The sequence below is a fragment of the Equus asinus genome, chromosome 2 (genome assembly GCF_041296235.1).
Source record: "Equus asinus isolate D_3611 breed Donkey chromosome 2, EquAss-T2T_v2, whole genome shotgun sequence".
Taxonomy (NCBI): Eukaryota; Metazoa; Chordata; class Mammalia; order Perissodactyla; family Equidae; genus Equus; species Equus asinus.
In genome coordinates this window covers 191,288,585-191,311,923 of record NC_091791.1, presented here as the reverse complement: position 1 = coordinate 191,311,923, position 23,339 = coordinate 191,288,585, and the positions used below count along the sequence as shown (strand labels likewise).

The 23,339-nt window shown below is 46.0% G+C and overlaps 1 long non-coding RNA gene across 1 annotated transcript in view; it reads left to right on the top strand.

The window, feature by feature from the left end:
• Positions 1-5,335: 5,335 nt before the first annotated feature.
• Positions 5,336-23,339, top strand: part of LOC123283126 (uncharacterized) — a 37,540-nt gene continuing 19,536 nt past the window's right edge. The window contains exon 1 of the long non-coding RNA XR_011506357.1: positions 5,336-5,496. This is a non-coding gene — a long non-coding RNA (uncharacterized lncRNA). The remainder of the gene's footprint in view (positions 5,497-23,339) is intronic.

The window sequence follows — 23,339 nt, the reverse complement described above, 5'->3', positions numbered from 1 at the left end:
TTCACTCAATAAATGCTGCTGATGCAGCAGAAAAATTCTATTCTTGTCAAATTTAGTTCTGTCCATTTATTATTAGTCTGGGGGAAACTTGATGCGGGTGTGTCTTTCTTATCAATGGGAAGGTACTAAATTACAAATTGTCATTGAAATGATGCCAGCTGGATACCTTGTTCACAGCATTTTCATGGTTTCTCAGGTATTAGGCCATGGGCTTTGTTCTTGCTTCTTAGTTTTGGAGAGTAGGGGTCAACTGGGAGATATGAAATAGGTAATTCATATACATTTAGCAAATGATTTACTGAAGATTAGTTTCTGACACTGCTCTTGCCCTTTTCCATTAACGTTAGAAAATACGTTATTCCACAGGAAATTTTGATGTAGTGCTTGTCCTTCCATCTCCGAGCAGATGGGAAGTTTGCTTGTGGTTGTGTGCTCCTCACTAGAGTCCTTTTCAAGAGGGTCTCTGAGGTCCAACGTGGCCTTGTCAGAGGGGACTTGCTCAGTGCTTCCTCAGATCCTTCCCCAGTGGCTGGTCCTGGCACAGCACCATTGCCGACGTATTTCTGGGAGAGGGCTTCCCAAAAAAGTGGCTTCAAAAGTTTTCTTTTTATACCAATCTGAACAGTAGGCTCTACTGATGCAGATGTGATGGGATGTCATTTTATTAAAACTCTCCCCCTAACCTGGCTCTAAAAGGCCTGCTGTTTCTATTGCAGCTAGGTTATTGATGCTAAATAGTTCAGCAAATTGGGTTGTGGAGGCGCATCGGCATGCAGTATTCATTAGGCCGGCCTTTCACGAATCAGAGCCGCCTGCTGCCTCACCCGGAGTCCCAGGAGCACCCCTGCTCATGGAGGGCGCCTTCTGTGGGAGCCAGGAAACGGAGTCACAGGCACATGCATCAGGCCCACACTTAGTCACACTGGTGTCCTCGGAATGGAGTGCGTAATGGGGAAAAGGCTTAATTAACGTTCTACAGTAATGTGTCTGTTTATAAAGAAATAATGTACTATAAAATTAAGCAACGTATACTGAATGTACCTCCTAATGGCGAGGCTGGCACTTTAAGTGATCAGTAAATCACCTCAATATTAAGACTTTCTTGAACAAGGGTAATAAAAGGAGACATTTGGAAACCGTAGATACCGGCACCTACAGTCAGCCACGAAATAAAACATTTTTATTGTGATCACCGTGTTAATCACATATGGAGCAGCCCCATCAGGAAACGTGAGAAATTGTATCTGAGTTGTTTCCTTGCTGATACGATTAACTGCACATTAGAATGCGGGTCCCCATACGTAACCCTGCACAGGACTTGCCTCAGAGGACAGCCCTGCCCAAGTCTCCCGAGGCTGAGGACTTATTTGCAGAACCGCTAACGCTGCTTCCTCCCGCCGTTAAACTCATCTTCATCTGGATCAAGCCTGCCGCCTGTGAGTTTTCCCAGCTGTCTGCCCCTGGGCTGTCTTTCCAGGGGGACAGAGGTGGGAGTGGGTGGGTGGGACAGAACTCTATTCTGGGGCCTCTCCTGCCCCATCACGGTGAAGGGGTCTCTACGCTTCGGGCATCTGCAAGCAACATCCGTCCAACTGGTCTTGGCGCCTCCTTCTTTGGAAGGTGATGCCCCATTGCTTATGAGGAAGAAGTCTGAGGGCTGACCTGGAAGGGTGATGTTGCCCAGCTGTCCCCTGGAATTACTTAACCCTCCCTCCATGACCAGCCTCCTTTGATCACGGAGGACACACCCAAGGAAACAGAGGGACCGGGCTCTCCTGTTCCCTCCATGGCATCAGGCTTTCCCACTCAGTGCCCCCTTTCTGGCGAGGTACAATTTGATCATCAGCATCCTCTACTTTCAAACAACATGCTCTCAAACCATCATGTATATTTCCCTCCCTCACTAATTATAGTAAAAAAAATTTAAAAAAGAAAGTTAACGAATGGTTACTTTAAGTAGTTATAATTAAACACAAGCAGGAACTTGGATTCTCCAGTCTTTGTGTATTACGTAGGATTAAGAATATTCTCGAAGTGGAACTAGTTTGTAAAGTGTTAAGCTGATAATAATATAGTCAAAATGCTTTAGAAAACATCCATTTATATTTAATCTTTTCCTGGGCTCAGATGTGTGAGATATATTGTCTTTAGAGGGTTTTGTAAAGCAAAATTGTAAATTCCAAGATGTTGTGGTTAATAGGTGTGGTGTCTGAATCCCAGATCTCTACTGATGAAAATTTGGCAGGTTGGGAAGTGAGATGAGGGGTTAATGAACAAAATCTAATCTAAGAGATGGAAATGCTGCTCCTCTTAAATACAGAGAAATTAATGGGCTGGAAAAGGCACAAACAGTTTCCATAATGGCACAGAGTGATTTCCATAAGGGAGAGGACAGCTGGCTGGGGTGTGTATCAGTCAACGATGGCCGCGGCCGAGCCCGGCCAGCGGGAATTGTGAAGCCTTCGGCAGCCCCCACAGGGCCTCGCTTTGGTTCATACTGGAGTTCGAGGACCCCGCAAGGAGGGGCTTTTGATTGATTTAAAGGCCAATAAATGTTTGTTTCTTTAATTCGACAGAACATCAGGTAATCAGGGTCTTTCTCACTGTGCCCTTGAGTAATGAGGACATAACTGCTGTTAGAAGATGGGGATTTAGAGATTTTAATCAATGGAAAAGTTTTCTCTTACAACCAGTTAATTTTCTGTTCTAAATTCTGCTCAAATTTCTATTATAGGTTAACAAAATCTGTAAGAAATATCTCTAGCCGGGATTTAGTTATGAGCCAAGCCTGTTGCTAGGGGCAACCAGGGCAGTGGCAGCTAATTAATTAACCTCTGTCATTGTGTACAGATTAAGCCACTGAGTCCGGCTGGAAGCAGAGGGCCAGGGCGGGAGTGCTTCACTGCTCTTGGGGGTTGGGGACGAGCAGCCTGGCTCCAGCCCCGTTCCTGCCTTGTCCACTTCTATTTCCCAATAGGAAGTTAGTAGCTGTGGTTTAGGAGTCTGTGAGGGAGGGGGATGAAGAGGCAGGGTGTGAACTCAGGACCTTCATGGAGAAGAGATGCTCAAAGGGAGTAAAATGAAGGCTCGAGCCTGAAATGAGCTGTCGGTTAGTGCCTCGCAGGTGGTAACAGGGCCCTATTAACCATGTGTGTGGGGTGTCTGAGTGTGCAGGGGTGTGTGTGTGTGTATCAGTGGGGGGGCGGTGGGTGAGAGCTGTGAAATTCCTGGATGGCTAAGAGTTCCTTCCAGCTCGGGCAGGAAGAGCACGCAGTGCTGTGGGGTCCAGGAGGTCTGGATTCGCTCAGTCTGGGAACATGGCCCGAGAGACACAGGTGTTCCCTGGCTGCCCTTATTCAGGTGGCCCGTTTAGGTGGTGAGTGGTGGGTAGTGGATGGCCCCATGCTTGCAGTGCTAATTGTCGCCAGAACAACATCGGAGGGTGGCAGGTGAATTTGCTCCTGACAGGAACAAAGTAGAAACACTGGGGGCTTTGAAGACTTAACCTAAACCAAGGAATGAGCTAGAACAGACAGCGATGGCTTGTTTCCAAGTTAAAATGTAGCAAGAATTCATAAGAATTATTAATAACATGATGCCCAGCAGTCCTGGGAGCTGTTGGAAATGGTCTGTATCTTAGGTTCAGATTTGCTTTTTAAAATGTTACTCCAGAGAAGAGGTATTTTTATATTTGAACTTTGTTTTAGTTTTGCTAACAATATCTTGTTTTAACACAAATAGAACTTCTTGATATTAAAATGTGTTTTGCTGTCATTACTGACAAAATACAAGTGATGTATTGCGTCGGCTCCCTACGAGCTGGGAGTCAGGGCCAGCCACGCTCAGGGCAAAATGGGGGCAGGCAGTTTCAGTTCCCGCAGAATCTGGTCTGGCTTCCTTGACTGGCTGGGGAGGGTTATGAAGTGGCTGGAAGACTAGGAAAGGGGTGAGGGAGGGAAGCAGATTCTGTGTGTGCCTCTGTATGTGTGTGTCTGTGTATCTCTGTGTGCGTGTTTGTGTGTGTGTGTGTACATGTCTGTGTGTGTGTCTGGGTGTGTAGGTGTGTCTCTGTGTGTGCGTCTGTGTGTGTGTGCGTGCATCTGTATATAGGTGTGTCTGTGTGTGTGTATGCGTGTGTGTCTGTCTGTGTGTTTGTATGTGTGTCTGTATCTCTGTATATGTGTCTCTAGGTGTGTCTGTGTGTGTGCCTCTGTATGTGTGTGTCTGTATGTATGTCTGTGTGTGTGTCTGTGTCTATGTGTGTGTCTGTGTGTGTGTCTGTGTCTCTGTGTGTGTCTGTGTCTATGTGTGTGTCTGTGTGTGTGTTTGTGTGTGTATGTATGTGTCTGTGTGTGTATCTGTGTATGTGTGTGTCTGTGTGTATGTCTGTATGTGTGTCTGTGTCTCTGTGTGTATCTGTGTATGTGTGTGTCTGTGTGTATGTCTGTGTGTGTCTGCATGTGTGTGTGTCCACCAGGAGTAAACTCTGTACGGCAGGGCCCTTGGCTGTCCTAGTTGCTGCCATGACCTTGGTGTCTGGCATTTGCAACACAGTCCTTTATAGCCACCCCCAGAGTCCTGCGTGGTCTCTGCAGCCCTCTGCTTCTGCCTCTCGTTCTTGTTTCCTGCTGCTCGTTCAGCATCAGCCATGTTTTCCTCTACATTGTTCCTCATACATCGCAAGCCTGCTTTTACCTCAGGGCCTTGGCACTTGCCATTATTTTAGCCTGGAATGTTTCTTCTGGATTTAGGAATGGCTCTTTTTTCCCCTTCAGGTTTCCGCTCAGATCTTGCCTCATCGGTGGAGCTTCTTTGACCCTCTATTTAAAATAGCCCCCATGTTCCTCATCTCAGCTCTACTTTTCTCCTTGCCACTCACTGCCTCCAGCATAAACATACACGTGTCTGGCTTGTTGCTGGTGCATCTTTCCCCACTAGAATGGAAGCTCCCCCGGGGAGGGTTTGTCTTTCATGTTCATTGCTGCTCTTCAGGGCCGAGCACAGTGCCTGGGACAGAACAGGCTGCCCCTAACGTTTGTTGAATGAATGATGGAATGATGACTCTCCCATATTGTTTTGATGACTATATTGACACACATTAATAATATAGAAATTGTACTCAATGTTTTTCTACATTGTTCACATGTATAAATTAAAACAGGTGATTTCACTGGGGTTTATTCCACAGACACACTTGACAAGCTTGAATGGTTATTTACAAAATATTGCAAAATGGATAATTGCTTTGAGAATAACGAAAAAGTGATGCAACTTAAAACACAAAGCAGAAGTTCAAAAGTCAAAATGTCACTTCCCATTTTGCTCAGATGGGGTCAGAATCACGAACCGTGTGACGCCTGTCCACCAACAGTGACTTTGAATGCAGAAGGGCTCACAGGAGACCTTGCCTGTTCCTGCACCGTCAGCATCCTCGTAGCCGACGACGGAACGCAGACACGACTCTCCAGCTGAACGTAACCACCTTTCAGATCTCAGGTATGTGTGACTTTCCATCACTACCTGGTGACGCCACACTCAGATCGCAGAGGACAATGCTGTGAGAGCTGCAGTTGCAAACGCGTCCAACCAAGGGGTGATTATTTTGTGATCTAAAACATCCAGAATTAAAAGTGAATAAAACTGCTATTTTTCATTCTTTTAAGCAAAATCTCACTTTAAAAAATGTGGGAGATGGCTTTCTTTTGCTTAATTTTGAGAGAAATTCTCCCTGGATAATTCCTTCAGAGAGCGCATGGATTAAGGAATTGAGTAACATTCTCCCACAAAAGAATCTGCCTCCCTGTGGTCACTCCTGGAAACAGGGTGAGGATGGACCCACCTCTGCTGTCAGGGCCAGGGGCGTGGGCCCCGCGAGCCTCTGACCCCAGCAGTGGTCTGGAGTAGGCTTCGCTGCGTCTCTCTCTCGGATGTTCTGCTCTTGGCAGCGTTAGCTGAGTTAAAGAGGTGACAAAGGCACATTTCAGAGAGGGGGAACCAATTTATTCTGCCTGCTTGTCAAGCATCAGCTTAACTAGCCTCATCTTTTGCCCTAAAAGGTGCAGGAGTCTAACCTTTGTTTCTACTGCATCGGCATTAAATAACAGAATGGCAAAGCTGTTCTCGTCAGGCGGCGTCTGCAGGGGTCCAGCCCCGACCAGAGCAAGGCTTTGAAGCCGTGATCTTTTGAAATCCGGGGCCAGATGGTCAGATATAGCCACTTTCGTTTCTCTCCTATTAGCAAAACACATCTTGTACTTTTCCTTCTAAATGGCTTATTGGGGAAGAACCTGAATTCTCTAAACTTCCTGTACATGAGGCAGAACTCTTGAGCACATTGCTGCTGGAGACAAGTTTGGGAGTGAGAATGTGCCAAGTGCTATAGCCATGACCTTTCTTCCCAGAGGGCTTGACGAGTGCGTTTCTGACGTCGGGTGTGAGGGACGTGTGGGGCTAGAGACTAGGGAAGTCCTCTGTTGACCAGAGGACAATTCTTGAATCACTATCTTTTGGATTGTTGCTGAAGATCACTCTAACCACACTTCCCATGCTGTCTGGCTCAGCCGTCTGAGGGAACTGGTTGTGTGTACTGTGTGGTGTTGGCATGGAGGGCACAGGGTCGAACGGCGGCCAGAATGACCTTTGAAAGAACTGGACTGCGTCGCGTCACTCTGTGGCTTGGCTTCTCCATCGTGCTTAGTGTGAAATCCAGAAATCCTTCCTGTGGCCCCAGGGCTCTCTGGGACAGCTACTTCTCACTTCTCTGACTTCCCCTGCTCCAGCCTCTCTGGCCTGCCGTGTTCTCCAAGCACCCGAGCTTCCTCCAGCCTCGGGGTCTCCCAGCTGCTGTTCCCTCTCCTGGAGCACTGCCCCGTGGGTCCCCTGTTCCACGGCAGGTTCCTCCTGGTCATTCAAGTCTCAGCTCAGCAGCACCTCATCCTTTAGTCTTCCCTGAGCACGCAGTCTCATATCGCCCCTTCTTCCCTCTGTCTCCTTGTTTCACGTTACACTGACTTCTCTCTTCATTGTGCTGAAATGCCCCCAGACAAGGCTTTGGGATTAAGTACTTTTGCTAGGTGATCCCAGGGGGCACAGGTAGGGGAGTGTGGAAGTCAGGATGGAAGCAATGGACATGGATGCAGGTACTTTAATGGGCAGGTGAGCGCTCTGGGCAGGTGGGGCTCCTGGCCGCTGGGAGGCCTGAGACATGGCGTGGAAGAGCAGGCCCCACCGTTGTCCCCCTGGGAGGTGAGGAAGCCGAGGTGTTTACCCACTCACTCTAATCTGTCATGGGCTGAGGGCTGTTGCCAGGCCTGTCAAGTCACCAGCCCTTAGGCCTGTTCTGTGTGAGGGCAGGCAAGGGGGAGAAAGTCTCAGAGTGAAGCCACAGGCGTTGCCAGGAGGATGCTGTTGGACCTCATGCGCTAGGACGGTGCGTGTGGAGATGAGGAGCCAGAGAGCCCTCCTGTGCCTGTAGGTGCGTTCTAGCATCTGTATCCACTGTGCTCCTCTAGAATGTATGTTCCAGGAAAGCAGGGATGTTGACAGTTTCGAATTCCCCAGACATGGTACCTGGAACAGAAGAGGCACTCAACAAATGTTAGTGAGTGAATGAAGAGACATGGAGTCTTGCTGGAGAACGTGTAGCCTCTTAGGTTTATTTCATTCTAAGGTGGGGAACACTGACGTGCAGACCCAGGAAGGAGGAGAGAGGACACGAGATTTGGAAATGGCTGAAGAAATTGAGGATGTTCCGGTGGGGAGGGAGGGATTCAGAAGGCAGATGAGGGGTGAGGATTTGCACGGCGCGCTGGGGAGGTGATCAGAGTGGGTCTACACTGAAGTACAGACTTGGGAGGAGCATGCCCTTTGTACATGGCGGTGGTCAAACCCTTGTCCTCCCTGGGATTCTGTTCCTTCAACTGCTTTACCTGCTTCACATTAAGACAATAAAAGAAGATGATAGATCGGAAAGCTCTTCTAAAAAGAAGTACTCTTCTGGGGAAAGCTACTATTTAACTGTTGAAAATGTGTTCTGTTCAGTTAAAATTGTTCCTAAGTGCTTAGTCCCTTTTACAAGTGATTGCTGCGGGTGACGGCCGCTTTGATGGACAGTTACTGCCTCCCGGCTGGAGCGAGTAGAATAATCAACTTCCGAGGTGTGTCTGATGACCTGAGGCTGAAAAGAGAAGCTCAGGGGTGGTTGGGACTGATCTCATAGAAAGCTGCCGCCTGGGAGCATGGGGACCTGGAGAGAGGTGCTCAGGGAGCAGCAGGAGTCCTGTCTCCGTGAATCTGAGCTCTGTTTTGATGAAGTGATGAGCTGGGTGAGCGGGAAGAGAGGCACTTCAGGGCAGCTCCTCGTTGCTGTTGGAGCCGCTGGAGTGCACGGCTTCCACCCCGACTCTGGGCTGGAGAGGTCCAGTGTGCTCACTGATCATTTGAAGAGCCGTGACACCTAGTCCACTTGACACGCAAAGGGCTGGAACTGGAGTGTGGGTAGGGTGCTGGTCCCAGCCCGCCCCCTCTGGCTCCATCCACACCTCAGGGGGCCCCCAGTCAATCCATGTGACCCCCCTCCCCTAACCTGAAAGACCAGGCTCTGTCCCCTCTGCAAACAGCCGCTCCGGCCCCCCGTCCTCGGGGTTTGCGAACTGGTGACACTGCCTGGCTGGGAAGGGTGGACCAGGAGATGGGGCTGCACAGGCCCTCCGGGTGAGAGTCTCCTCTCTGGGTGGAAGGTTCCTGGGCAGTGGAGTGTGGTCTAGAAGGGGGAAGGCAGGTGTGGGTGACTGAGTCCCTTAATCTCTTGGACTCCTCACCCCATGACAGGCACAACTGGGAGAGGGCCAGAGCAGGGTGGGATGGCTGAAGTATGGCTCCAGGACAGGGGCCCAGGTTCCAGGGGTAAGGAATGCAGCTTTGGTATCAGACTGACTGCTCTTGTAGTTGGAGCTTTAACAAAGTGGGAGCAGGCAGGTTAACTGTGGAAGCCCCTAACCATCCAGAGAGGGCTGGGGTAGCAACTCGAGGCTGCTAGAGCGGCTTCTGGGAGCAGAAAGATGAGTCAAGGCCAGCTCTCCAATGGGTGGGCCCATGACTCAGAGTCAGATGGTAGTCCTGGCAGTGGCTGCAAGGCTGTGCATGCTTTGTGCCATGACCTCCTCGACTTCATGGCCGCACACCATGCTCCACCAGCACTGGGCTCCTTCTGCCCTTCAAGGGCGCCAGGCACTTTTGTGTCACTTTCCCCTCATGCGGAATGCTCCCAATAGCTGCCTGTGTGCTCTGTTCCAATGCCACCTTCTCAGTCACCTACCTGAGCAGCCTACTGAGAATTGACCCGGCACGGTGATCCCATGCCTTGTGCGCTCCCGCACCCCCGGTCCAGCTATCACCTAATAATTTACTTACGGATATTTTGTCCTCTCCGCCCTTTGGAATGTAGGCTTCACAAAGGCAGGCTGCAGTCCCCAGAAGAGGGCCTGGCATATAGTAGGTGATCCGCACATCAGTGGAACGAATGAAGCAACCTGGGTTATGGTAGGTAGTAAACAGTGACAGGAGTTCATGTAAAAACATCATCAGAGTTTCTTAAAACCTATAGGATTTATATTTTCTTGAATTCTTGCCATATGCAGAAAGAAGTAGCTAGACATTTATTTATTTACTTTTATTTTGTTTTTGAGGAAGATTAGCCATGAGCTCACTACTGCCAATCCTCTTTTTGTTTTTGCTGGGGAAGCCTGGCCCTGAGCTAACATTTGTGCCCATCTTCCTCTACTTTATATGTGGGATGCCTACCACAGCATGGTGTGCCAAGTCGTGTCATGTCTGAACCCAGGATCCGAACCGGTGAATCCCAGGCCGCTGAGAAGCGGAACCTGTGAACTTAACCGCTGCACCACCGGGCCGGCCCCATAGCTAGATATTTCTTACCATTTCTCTTGTGGCTTCCTGGGTCTCCCTGTGGACCAGTAGCATCCACAATCTCCGAGGGTGTGGCCCAGAGCAAACAGCCTGAGTTCTAGAGTGGGCTCTCGAAATCAGTGGCAACGTCCTCTGAGACGAGAACCTAGAGATTCGGTTGTGTCCTTCCTGCCTCTTCTCTCTCTGTCCCTTTCATTGGTTCCCTTTGCCTTTCCTCGGCTCTCTTCTCTTCCTTTCCTCCTCCTTCAGACTTGGGGCGGGGCACTGTGTCACAGCTGTGGGTCTCAGAGATAGAGAAGGGCACTTCTCAGGTGTGGGCCATGAGGTGGGGAGATGTCTGGGGGGAGAAATCATCTCAGCATTGTGAGGGCAGTGCTGCCATGCAGGTAGGCCCAGGCCCTGCGGGAGCGACGATCATGAAGGGTACCCGGGTTGGCCGGATGGAGGAGCAGGAGGCTGCCGGGGATCAGTGGGATACGTGGGTAGAATTCCACGCATTGGAGACCTGGAAGAAGATGCAGTTATTGTTTAGAAGTTCTCAGATGATTTTAGGTCTGAAAGTCAGACTTCAGTTATTTCAAAAATTCATCATTTTTCAGCCCTGTTTCCCACCCATTCTGCATAAATCCTTTGTCTTTCTGTCTCTGACTGTCTATCTGTCTGTCTCTGTGTATGCAGATAAGTATTGATATAGACATGTCAGTTAGACTGTTGGTAAAGATATCATCAACATATCAACAGCACCCATGATAGTAATTACGGCAACCACCATGCCTGGCACAGTGCCAGGCCCTTGGCATGGATTCTTTCATTGGCTCCTTTTGACAGGCCTGGGCTGAAGATTCTGATGTTGTCCTCATTTTATAGTTGAGGAAACCAAAGCATCACGAATGAGATAACTCATAGTGACGTCATTATTTGAGTCTCCCTGATTTTGGTTGTCCCTGTGTTCCTCCCACCTCGCCAATAAGTGTCAAAAACACATTTATATTCTAAGATGTAGGGAGACCTATGCACCCAGATATGCTGCTGGAAAAGTGGCAGAATCGACAGGGAGTGAATGTCTGCGTTCTAGAGAGGGGACAGCTCTAAGAAGCTCCCAGACTGAGGAGGACTCAGTGCGGCTGGCTGTGTCTTCAGTGCCGCGTAGGCCTTCCCCAGGCATTCCTCTTGTGAGCAGACACATTTGCTTATCACAGTGCTCACTTTCCTCACAGTGGAGGACTTCAATGGCATTAACGGAGCCCCATTGGACAGTTTTAGAGGATTTTAGTGATCCGAGAGGTAAAGAAGGGGCAGCATTTCTCTGTGCTGGCCTGGTGTGGTGAGATTGCTTCGAGGAACTTTGTCAATGAGATTTAATCCTGTTATCCAAGTACATCCGTGTTTCTTAGATCTTATTCCTGTTGAATTATAGTAATAGGTAGTATTTTCAAATACTTTCCAATTATTCCCAGGGTACTTTGTGCCAGCCAAAAACCTCTAAGAGACACACACTCTTTTCTTCACTTGTTTTTTCATTGCGGTAATGTTGGCTTATAGTATTATATAAATTTCAGGGGTATATCATTACATTTCGATTTCTGTGTAGATTACATCTTGCTCACCACCCAAACACTAATTACAGTCCATCACCACACTTGCGCCTAACGACCCCTTTTGCCCTCTTCCCTCTCCACTTCCCCTCTGGTATCCACCAATCCAACATCTGTCTCTATGTGATTGTTTGTTGTTGTTTTTACCTTCTATTTATGAGTGAGACCATATGGTGTTTGACTTTCTCCCTCTGACTTATTTCACTTAGCGTAATACCCTCAAGCTCCAACCATGTCATCACAAATGGCCCGATTTCATCGTTTCTTATGGCTGAGTAGTAATCCATTGTGTATATGTACCACCTCTTCTTAATCCATTCGTCCCTTGACGGGCACCTAGGTTGCTTCCAAGCCTTGGCTATTGTGAATAAGCCTGTGATGAACACAGGGGTGCATGTATCTTTACACATTTGTGTTTTCATGTTCTTTGGATAAATACCCAGCAGTGGAATAGCTGGATCATGTGGTAGATCTATTCTTAATTTTCTGAGGAATCTCCATACTGTTTTCCATAGTGGCTGCACCAGTTTGCATTCCCATATACACTCTTTTCAATTAATATTTCCAAAAGCCTTGTAATTCACGTAACACTTTGATAAGCAGATAGTCTTCCTAATCATGGCATTTTGTGACATTTTAGGTGATCTCCAGTTATCTGCCGGGATACAAAGAATTTAAAATTCTCTAATGAAATGTATTAGAATTTGTTGATTACTATTTTTAACATAGGATGAATTATCTCTATATGGCTGAAAAAGCCAATGAGAGACTGGTAGCCCTTTTTGCTTTGATTCCAAGTCACTTCAGCCACTATTCAAAGTGCCCACTGCCAATTATACCACTGTATCCCTGCAGCTATGTAACATTTTCAGTGAGAACCTGAACTCTTAGAGAAGCTGAAATACAGGACTGTGCTCAGCGGGTTTTACTGTATGTGTCTTTGTCTTCGTGGGTTTCTGTTGTGCATAGAGTTGTTGACTAAATAGTAATTCTATAACCCATTGATGGAATTGAGGTATGTACATAGCCCCATTTTAGAACTTTCTTTAGTTCCATCTCATTCAATTCCATTGATTTTTCTGCTTGACCCACATATGTGGGTGTATTTAATTGGAGTAACTGAAGGCTTCCATCCCCACATTGTTTTACCTGTAACAGTGCTCATCAAGGATTGTGTAATAATGGGGTTCCATAGTGGCAACATAGGTATATCCAATGGGCATTATCCTGGAGAAAATGAAAGTGTTTTCAGAATTAAGCTTGAATATCTTAAGAGCAGATAAAGAAAAGTGTAAGCTTCTTGAGAACAGGAGCCACTCTTGTCTCATCCACAACTGGATCCCAATATGTGACATATTTCAGGAACTCAAAAGGTTTGAATGAATGACTCCCTTATAGAAGCAGTGTTTGGCACGATGCTGGGCATGTGGTAGAGTTTCAGAAACTACTTATTGATCCAGGTGTGAATCTTGGACCCTCCAGTGGGGAAAGGAACCCAGTGAAACTGGAACGCCTCCTGTGGCATCGCGTGTGCATGGCTGCCAGTGTGGAACCCAGTGAAACTGGAACGCCTCCTGTGGCATCGCGTGTGCATGGCTGCCAGTGTGGAGCCGAGTAGGTTAGACCTAAGTTTCACGTACTCTTTTCTTCTCCTTCTTCCCATTTACTCCATTTGTTATCATTCCGCTGTTGCAACTGGCTAATCCAGGATCCTTTGTGATTCAATTGCATAGGTGAATATGTTTCGGAGTTGCTCCCCTTACCGTAAAACCTTAAACTTCCTCCCTAGTATGTTTTCAATTTGCTTTCAACCCTCACTCTGATGACTGCTTCAGTTGTGGACTCTGCCCAGTGCCCCAGATAGTGTTGGTGCTGGAAATACGTGTGCTCTCTGAAAAGAGTTTACCACACTCTCAGTAGAAGCTTTAAACTTTTGCTTAAAGGTTGGAGAAAGTTGGCTCAATGGCAAAAGCAAATTTATTTAAATACCGTTTTTACACTCTTTTCATAATAGTAACATTTTATCTTTTTTACAGTGATTTATAGGCACTGGAGCAGAACAGAGGAGTGAGGGGAAAAAGCAATTAACGAATAAAGAAAAAAGTACCAATAGTGAGGCGAAAATAATCTTCCAAAAGCTAAAGAAGGGAGAATAATTGATGGTTCCATTTTAGCTTAATGTTATTTCTGGATCTCTTTTATAATGTGTTATTTACTGCATAGTTTATAGTTGACAGAAAATAAACAGCATTTGCAATATAATGTCTTTCGCTCTGCCATGCACTTGCTCATCTCACTTGCCTGTCAAGTTAGAAGTTCAACCAGCATCCGTCAAAGTCTCCTGTGATGGAATCTGTTTCTAATAAGCCCAGCAGTATAATTACCTTATTGCAAAGTTAAAGCCAAATGACACTTATGATGAAGGTTTCATGGCTAAGCAGTCAAGTCAGTGAAGCGTATGCATACCAACTGTCGGACGGGAAAGAGCTGTTCTAGAATTTGTTTCTTTATTGCTTGACGAGGGTCACTTCATATGTACTCCGAAACTGCGCCACAGCTACAGGTAGAAGGAAAGGGAATGAGCGACATGGAGAATAACTTAGAAAGATACTGTTATTAATAGATTTTTGAGAAGATTAATTACTGAACATCTGTGCTAGGTGTTTCCACAACTATTTCTAACTTAAAACTCCCTAACAATCCAAAGAGTTAAAACCTTGCCCGAATTTTATAGATGGGAAATCTGAGGTTCTGGGCATTTTTAAACTATGTGCTTGAGGCCGCCCAGCTGGTAAGTGACAAAATGAAGCCATGGACCCAGTCCAGATTTTTCGAGGGCCAATGTGGTTTGCCTTTATGTCTTAGCTGCCATCAGGTAAAGTGTTTGGTGTAACATGGTCCAGATTGTGTTCTGGATGGAAATGGAATGTAGTTTAGACATGTCCACATGCTGAGTTACTGAAAGTAAGGAGGCAGAGACACACTCAGATGGATGATCATCCTCTGCATTTTATGGCAAAGGTCCATCTCTATTTTGTGTTATATGAAGTTTAACATTTTTGTGACAATCGCAATCAATCGTGAATTGATACATTGGTAAACACCGCATCACACATCGCAGCATCTTTCACCAAAGAACTCTGGAAATAAATGGATTCTTGCTCTCATCTTAGCATGTGGGGATGACGATGACAGAATGGCACTGTGTCTGAAAGCTTAAGAGCATCATTTTCATTTAATGGATGATACAAAATGAATCATTGAATCGTTTGGCTCATTCAGAGCTGCCAGGCTACTCAATCTGAGATACTTTTTCTCCATCCAACGTCTCACAGCAGAAATATGGCGCTTCTTGTCTCCTTTTTTCTTGAATGTCTTCTGGACAGTGGCAGAAGCCTCAGATTATTTTTCCAGTTCACTTGAGGGTTAACAATCCATCAACCTGGAGAATCGCTCTGCTGGCACATCTGGTGAGAGGAGCACCCTGCTGAGGTCTGCTTCTCAATGGAGTGCTTAACCTGGGTGGCACCAGACCTGAAATTAATTTGCTAAGCAAGCAGGGTATTTTGATTTTCAGGGCTAACCCCTACCAGCACAGGGTTAAAAAAAATGAATCTATGAAAGTAAAAATAACTTTTAAATGTTTGACTTGCAGTCACAGGGTTACAAAGGCTGTGTAATAGAAAGTTGTGTTTCAGACTATGGGCGTTAACCTTCAGCCGTTGCCGTGCTGTACCGACAAAGATGGAAACTCTGTTGAAAGTGAACTGTTGACTCTTAGGTGCCATCTTTGTACAACGACTGGAAATGTCCTCAACTGAGCTATCAAGTAGTGTGCGGCATACAAAGGGCAATAAGGAAGTCAGTTAACAAATGGGTTATTTGAAAGCTAGAGCCCTTCCTTCCTCACCAGACACAGCACTTAACTCTTCTCCACCCGCTTTCCTTAGTGTCCTTCCATGGTGGGGTGGAGGAGGGTCTGGGGACTAAAGTGATCATTGAGGGGTTGCAAGTCTGGTTTGGCTTTCTCTTAGTGAGTGGAGCGTGTCTGGCTCTCCATTTTCTGCAGATTTCTTTAAAAGGTGGAGTGTTTGATGTCTCTTTCATCACCTTTGTCTTCACACAACCATTTCTGAGGCAACAGTCTAAGTTCTCCCTCAACATTTTGAAGCTCTCAGGTTACCTCTGATTTCTATTAAGAATCCTAGTTTTGTACCTACAATTTTCAGACCTGGTAGCTCTTCATGCTCTCCTACTTCCTCTAGTCACACATGGTCCCCTTGTGGTGTTAAACTTGCTCGTGTCCAGACCAAACGCGTAACTGATGTGAACGAGATCAATCTAGTTTAGAAGGAGGGAAACACTGGTGTGGAGATCACAGGGCGCATTCTGGCCCAGTCTCAGAGGGAGAGTGCATTCGCTTCTGCTTGTGCCCAACCATCACTTGGGTTTAAAAATCATCCAGTAATTTGGTGTGTTATTTCTAACTGGTGTACAGCATGTACAAAAACAAAACGACATTTATACAAATGTGTATCGTGTGGAATAATCTACATAACTACACTAAGAGCTAGAGATGAGCAGGGGGAGGAGAAGCTGTCGTGAGTTTTTATTGCTGGGCAGAGGCTTCTGGGAGACGTTAAGCCTATGACTCGGGAGGCAGAGCGGCAGAGCAGGCCAGGTGTTCCTGGCTGTGGTGGGGACAGGGTAGGACAGGGCATGCCTGAGCAAAGCCATGGGGCTAAGCAGACCCTATCCTGCGATGCTCCGAGGTGAATTTTAAAACTAATGGTCATGAGTCTGTAATTACTATTAAAAATAAGATTATGGAGGTCACTTAGCACCTCCACAATAAAGCATGTACCTTGAATCTATGGACACCATTTTGTGTCATATTAAAGAATGTTTCTTGAAGTATGGCTTGATACATCCACATCAGAATCCCCTGGAGGGCTTGAAAAAAAAAAAAGCATATTTCTGGGCCCACTCCCAGACTCTCTGGATCAGAATCTCTTCATGTTCCCAAGAATCTGCATTTACAATAATCTCCGCAGGGGATTCTGATACTATATTTGCTAAAGTTTGAGAGTCACTGGCATAGAATAAGCTGAAAGTCCACGAGCAATCATCATGAAAAATGACTTTGGGAAACGTTATTGTGTAATAGAAGTCCTGTCACGTGAGGGCTGAGCGTTGCTGATAAGTGGTTTCTCTTGCATCTGAGCGTTCTTAAGAAGCTATCAGTGGGCTGCTTCACGCAGAGCCTCACGGGATGGAATCTTCATGGGTTTGGGGTCTGGACCTCAACTTGGCATATGCAGAAATTAAATTGGGTATATCTGCCTACACGGAGCCTGGCTTTGCTAATAAATTCACAAGAGACTTACTGATAAACAGAATACTGCTTTATTAGTTTGTGGTAGAAATTACACCCAACTCAAGAAGCAGGACAACAACAGTAGGCCCTCAGGAGAGAGAATATACGTCATCAAGTGACGCAGTGAACGGAGTTGTCAGACGCCACGCGGTGTGGGTTTACTGTCTCCTCTCTCTAGACTGGACTCATCTTGAACATCTTATTCCCGGTACCCTCCTCAGGAGGAGCAGGACCCGCCAGAAGTCAGCACTTAATGGAGAGCTGTTGAATGAAGGCATGACTCTAAACCAAGGGGATCAGATGATGGTCAGGCATATCTACAAGGATTCAGGCCGGAAGGATGGATCATTCTTCTACACACCAGGGATGTTTCTGCCTGTTACAAGAGGACCCTCCATCATGGGCATCTGCGGAAACTGGCAAATTCTTCCTTCAGGGTCTCCTTTCCCTCTCTGCACACAGATCCCTGCTCTGTGCTCTCCGTGGCTCTGTCTCCCACTGTCAAGGTAAAGCCAAGTGGTGGATGATCCTTCATTGATTTGTTTAACAAGTTACACATCAGTTGTTTGCTTGATGTCAGCCCCAACCACCTTATTAAATATGAGAAATGTCCTGAACTAATTTAAATAAACGTTCTTTTTAGGGTGGCTTTTTCATTTCTCACTTCAGAGGATAAGAAGTTTCTGACTTGCCTTCACATTCTGGAACACTTTTATTTGCAGTTTTATCTTCACTCACAATAGATAGTCTCGTGTTTTTGGTGAACAGTTATTTATTTGTGCAGAGGTTCTTTGATAAGATTTACTCATGGTAGACATACAGAAAGGGACCAGGTTAGAGGAATTTTAAGGTGGGGTGAGAGTTGACAATGCGTATTCCATGCCAATTATACGCATGTGTGTTTATACACAGTGAGATTTCTCCCTCGTCTGAAATACAGACAGGGAAACACCTTAAAGTGATGTAACCCCCTTATCTTGTTGGTTCTTGTGGAGTTGGGCCTTTCTCATAACGTTCATATATTTGAAAACACTTAATAAAGCCTGACACCATTGTCCGTTTTCTTGTCCTCGTCATTGTGTAAATTCACCTAAAAGACTTGGAGAAAATAAAACAATCTGAAGAGGAACTTCTCTAAGAAAAGAAAACTTTCATTGCTGAGAAATTGATAAGATCTTTAAAATGTCATATACAGAAAAAAATTACTGAACATCTATCTATCTATCATCAATTTACCTACCTACCTACAGTACCATCTATCATCTATCTGCCTCTCAGTCTAGCAGAGTCTTTTCTTCATTTAATCACAGCAAGATCTCATGAGCTCACAATTTCTAGCCATTTGAACAGGAAGCTTGTTCTCATGTATATATATAATATTTTAAACATTAAAGCATAGAAACTCAACAAAGTTCTTTAACATAATGTGGTAAAATATCTTGTTAGAGTAGAAATAGAGCAAGATTAAGTCAATTTTTTCTACCTGTTGGTGAGTAGGTTAGTTTTAATACGAAACAGAGGCAACTGTTTATCAAAATAAAGTATAAAAAGGTAAATAGCCCCTCAATATTCTTTTGTTTGCCTATTTCATAATAAAGGGAAAATATGAAAACAATTTTTGCCCAGATTTCTTTAGAGGATTTGTTTCTTTTCTTATTATTTCTTCTTTTGACTGTGATTCAATCAGTCAAAAATGTAGAAGTCCCAGTTCAGAAGGTTATGATGTGCGTAATATACCTGACTAGGAGAGATGGATGAACCAAAAAAGACAAAAAAAAAAGCTTTTCCTCTACAGTGGTAGAACTAACAGTGCTTTTTCCCCTGATGGTTTTGTGAGTTGTTGGATTTCCCTTCTTAGTTGTTACACAGTAAACTGCTATGTGCGTGTGCCAGTAAGTGACTTGTTACATGAATTTATCACTGAAAAATGTAGCAAATCGCATGTCAGGAAACATTTATTAAAATAGCGTCTATATCTATTAGTGCTGTTTTAAGACGTCCAAAGACGTCTTCGTGGTTTGCCTTTGTTTGCTGGTCTAAGAGCCAAGTATTTCAGCTCCTGCCTCTGGGTAGGTGACTGCAGTTAAGGGCAACATGGAAACACTGCGGTTTCGTACAAGCCTCCACTGACCAAGCCGCAGGTGTTTACTGAGCTTTATTAGAAGCCCGGCTCCGTGAGGCCTTGTGCGTGTGGAAAAGGGGAGTTTAAAGAACGGAAGGAGTTGAAACAAACTGTGTGCCTCCAGAAGTATTCTTGGGGTTTTGGCGAAGAGAATATCAACCTCAGGACTCTCCTGGAAATCCTTGCTGTGTGCGAATCTCCGGACAATGTGTTTGTCTCTGGAAAGTCTGTGAAAGCACGTTCTCTTTTCTGAAACTATTGAAAGGGAAGCCAAGAATCACCCTGGTCAGGAAGATCTGGAGCTGGGACTGTGAGATGTGCCGACTGAAAACGTCCCACTGTTTTAAAGAATAGCTCAGTTTGCCGAATGCCGGAGCTCTCTGGGTAAAATGGTTAATGGTTACTCCTAAGGCTAGACTGGCACTTACATCTAAATAAAGTTGATCCTTTTTGGGACGGCACTTAGATCCCCATTTCCGGATAGTTAATAAGATAAGTTCCTTGCCATTGCTCTAAGGCTGGAATGGGCCCTGCACAGCCGGCTTTCTGATTCTGTGGCCCACAGCTGAAACTGGATGACATCCCGGCAATGGAAGTTCAGGCACAAGAACACTGAGCACGTGCTTTGGGTGATCACAGAGGCTTGATGAGACACACGGACGTCAGGAAGGCTCTGAGATGTGGGCACGGTTTTTGCATAGACTGAGGGGTGCAGACATACCGGAGGCAGGGAGGAGCAGAGGTGAAAGCACAGAGCTGGAAACGTGAATGAAGAGTGTGTGTGTGTTTAATGGGCTTGCTAGGAAGAGTTTCCAGCAAATGCAGGACCATGCAGGGTGGCTCCCTGGGAGTGGCTCTGAGGGCTTGCAAGGGAAGCTTGTATTCCTCAGAGCAGGCAAAAAGTTGGTTGCAAAATATTGAAGGAGGGAGAGAGAGCCATGAAGAATGTTCTGGCCTAATGGTTGGAGCAGATGGGGAGAGACTGAAGTCAGTTTTGTTATAAGGATAGACACCCAATCGATGTGGCTGCCCCAATATTTGCATAGCTTTAGGTCTGCCATTTCTTTCACTTATTTCATACAAATGGAGGCCCCTGGTCTGTTGCCTGACTGCATTGTCTTCCCACCCTGAGCTCAGCCCTGTCCTGGAGGGACCTCTTGTATATGCCTGTGGACACCCAGGATGCAGGTACAGGCTCTGTCTCCCACCTCCATTCTACCCCAAAACAGTCACTCTGTGGCCATGTGGCTGTGTGTTGGATTTATGGACATGGTTGCTTGTAGTGCTATCTGTCCTTGGGAGAATGGACCCGGGAAGAGGCAGATGTAGGTTCCAGCTCAGGGATGTTTGGGCACCTGGGTGATACCTTGAAGGGGAGGCACATCTCCAGGTGGGCTCATGCCCTTGGCCCTGTGCCCTCCGCATTCTGTGGGGAGAGGCTTGGCCGGTGGAGGGCCAGAACAGGTCCACTAGACAGAGGCCGGGTCAACAGGCCCAGGTGCCCAGGTCCAGGAGTGGTATTTCTGGTTAGTGCGCTTAGGACCTGCAGGCATTCAGAGTTATATAGGCATCTTGACCCATCAGTGTGTGTTTTTAATGAACTTTCACAAAACATTTGGTACATCTCTGTGAAAAACTCCTTTTAGGACACTGAGGAAGGAGCTCATTATTTTTACTAACTCCTCACATTGTTTCTTATGGTTTCCTTAAAAGCAGAGGAGCAGAGAGGTAGGGTCAAGCCCTGCCGGTTTCCCACACATGGCTTTAATAGTATTCTTTCACTTATTCAGGAATTTATTGAACACCTTTTTTGCATCTTTCAGGCACTGTATTGAGTAGATCCTGCAACTATAAACAAAATGGACACTGCTCCTTTTTTCAAGGAATTTATGGTCTAGGAGAGAAGGCAGACTTTAGATAATCACAGGATCACTAACATAAATAACGACAACACACTTAATTACAAAAGGCACAAGAAAAGAATATGACCTGGATTGAGAGGTCAGAGAAGGCCTCCCTGAAGGACTGACTGTTGAATAAGTTGAGAGGTGAGAATTTCTTTACAGGCGACACAGCTGTTGCTAAGACCATGGAGGGATGTTGACTGCTCAAGGAGCCACAGGAATGCAGAGAAGGTGGGGAGAGAGATGGTGCAGGGTGACAGTAGAAAGGCACAGGCAGGACATGCAGATGGTTGAAAGAACACGGGGGTCATTTAAAGGTCTTTATCTGAAAAGCAATAGTAAGCCACGCAAAGGCTTATGTGAAAGGGATAGGATGACATGGTCTGATTTGCATATTTAAAGGAGCCCCTGGCCTCATTGTGGAGAGCAGGTCAGAGGGGAGACAGGGGCACATGAGGAGACAGTGAGGAGACTGCTGTAGTCCTACAGGGAAAGATGACTACAGCTGGCATGAGAGGTAGTGATAATGGCGGTGGGGGAAATAGATGGATTTGAAAACTATTTGGAGGTAAAATTAGACTTTTAGGAGGGAGGTTCCAAAAATATTCTCAAGGGTCAGCCCTAGGACTTCTCTCTGGTCAACATTTAGTGGCTGGTAGACCAGACAGAGCCTACAACTAAGTATGAGATGAAGCAGCTGCAGGGGGAGAAAGAAAACCAAGAAAGCGATCCAGAGACCAAAGAAAGATAGATCTCAAGAAGAACGTTTCTGAGAGAGTAGATAAAGTGAAGACAGGAGGCATCCCTTGGCTTTAATGATGTGGAGGTCATGGTGATCTTAGCCAGGATTGTTTCTGTCCAGCAGAGGAGGCAGGAGCCAATATGACAGGTCAAGAGAACAGGGATGGAAACCTCCAGAAATTTGGCTGAGGAATGAATACGAGATAAAGGTCTATACGGGTGTGAGGGAGGAGTTTTTCAAATCAGAGCAACTTGAGGATGTTTAAATTTTTATAGAGGGAAATCTGAGAGACAGAGAGAGAGAGAAAGAAAGTGGAATATACTTCAGAGAAAGGTCATTCCTTATCTTAGATTCACCAGTAGTCGTTGCTTCATGAAAGGTTTTGGTTTCCGGAAAAATTCTAAGGGTAAGATTTTGGAACTTTGAAGCAATAGCAATAGTGATGGAGATTTTTCTGGGGCAGAAGAAACGTCCAGGAGAAGGAGTGACAGCTCTGAGAGTTGAAGGGCTGATTTAGAATTCAAAGCATTCCATTGTTTGCGACTGCACCAGAGCCTGTGATGACACGGAGTGGGGGTGCAGCTGATGGAGCCCTGTGTCATAGGCTTTCATTCCTTGGGGGTCCACCAGGCAGGAGCAGCGCTACAGTGAGTGTCTGTGCCGGGTTCTGAAGCTTGAGTTACTCCATTGAAACCTCGGGAAGAATGTTATTTGATTTATGAAAGGAGTTAGCCAGCCATTCACCTAATTTTGAAACTGTGACAGGTTAGGAGGAAAGAAAAAGGATATTGAACCAGAACAGTACAACTTGCAAGTTATCAAGATGCCTAAGGGAGACAAAGACTTTTTAATATTTAGAGTCATAATTCATTCAAGCGAAGTTAAGAAATCAGTTTTCAAGACAATGCAAACTCACAGTGCAGACAAACTTTAAGGAGTGGGTATCTTTTAGAAAGTTTGAACTATAGAATATATGGAAAGCCAGGTTAGCTCCTTTAAATCCTTTCTGGAGTGAGACAGGGTAGGAAAAAGGAAAAGGATATGTTGCTTTTAAGTACATGCAGTTACTCTAACTATTAAAGCAAAGCCTTAGCATTTCTGTTTAATGAACCAAGGTGACATATTTGTGTAATAATGGTGCAAACACCTGTTTATCATGTCATGGTTTCTGTAGGACAGAAGTCTGGGTACGGGTCACTGGGTTTACTGCTCAGGCTTTCGTAAAGCTGGAATTAAGGTTGACAGGGTGGTCATCTCATCTGGAGTTTGGGAGCCCCCTCCAAGTGTCTTCCGGCTGCAGTTGTAGGACTGAGGTGCCCATTCTGTAGGTGATTGTTAGCTGGGGCCACTTGCGCTCCTCAAGGCTGCCCGCCTCTCCCTGCCGTGAGGCCTTTTCCGTAACACGGCAGTGGGCTCCTTCAAGGCCTTCAGGAGAGTCTCTGCTGCAGCTTTGAACCTCCCTGCCTTCTTCCCTCTCTGAGCCCTAGACCCTCTTTTTAAAGGGCTCATCTGCTTAGGTCAGGCTCATCCACTCTCAAGAGGAGGGCATTATATAAGGTGTGTGCATGACGGGGCAAGAATCTTGGGAGCCATTTTAGAATTATGTCTACCACAATTGTTCACGTGAATAGATGTTAGTAAAGAGACTATGTGCAGAGGGGTGGGCAGGGTA